The sequence below is a fragment of the Sinocyclocheilus grahami genome, unplaced genomic scaffold (assembly GCF_001515645.1).
Source record: "Sinocyclocheilus grahami isolate Dianchi unplaced genomic scaffold, SAMN03320097.WGS_v1.1 scaffold683.1, whole genome shotgun sequence".
Lineage (NCBI taxonomy): Eukaryota > Metazoa > Chordata > Actinopteri > Cypriniformes > Cyprinidae > Sinocyclocheilus > Sinocyclocheilus grahami.
In genome coordinates, this window is record NW_015505862.1 from 263,264 (window position 1) to 264,185 (window position 922).

General features: G+C 38.5%; 1 protein-coding gene across 1 annotated transcript in view; it reads right to left on the bottom strand.

Annotated features, from left to right (window-relative positions):
• lama1 (laminin, alpha 1) overlaps window positions 1–922 on the bottom strand; it is an 84,490-nt gene that overhangs the window by 51,604 nt on the left and 31,964 nt on the right. The window lies entirely within an intron of this gene.

Consider the following 922-nt stretch of genomic DNA (forward strand, 5'->3'; position numbering starts at 1 on the left):
TGAGTGAGTGAGTGTGTGAGAGAGTGAGTGAGTGAGTGAGTGAGTGAGTGCGTGCGTGTGAGTGAGTGTGTGTGTGGAGTGAGTGTGTGAGTGAGTGTGAGTGCAGAGCATCATGGTTAGTGGGCTCATGTGGAATAGTTGTGTGTATTATCAGTGCTGGAATGCAGTGGATTGTTTCTAGTTTTGGGATTCGTGTCTCTCGACCTCGGCGGCCCCTGAGGGGCTCTAAAGGCTCCTGAACACCTCCTCACCGCTCCTCCATTCAGACACACAGGAAACAAGCAGCTAGTGTACAATTAGTCAAGCATTCATCTTAACGGTGGGACAGAATGGCTGACCGACAACGACAGAGGAGGAGGGGAGCATAAAACCAGCTTCACGGCCCTCCGCTGAGATTAAACCAACGTAGCTTCAAATCTCTCCAAAATCAAGTCAGCAACACTACAAATATTTACACAAAATGCACTAGAATAATGCATAAGTACATAAATTTGGACGCACCTTTCTTAATCTTAGTTATTTAACAATAGCAGCTAATGAGTATTTTTTCCGTATCATACAATATCGGTATTCATCGCAATATTTGTTAACCGTTAATGGGGAAGGAAACGATTTCTCGAGAATGGATGTAAACAGAACTAAACTAAAGCGAAAATTTAATTAATTTCAATTCATTAAAAACATTTTCTTTACTTGAAATAAAATGTAGGAAAGGAAATGTTTTCCACATGAGAGAATGGAATTATTTGTTCACAATTAAACTCCACAGAATAAGCTATCTTTTAATTTAGGACCTTATAAAATCGGTTTTATTTTCACTAAATTCTAAATTTCCCTGAATTTTATTTTTCCTGGATTCTGTGTTTTAGGATTTCATGCAAATTTATCACCAAAAATAAAATCAACTGACAAAACTTATCTA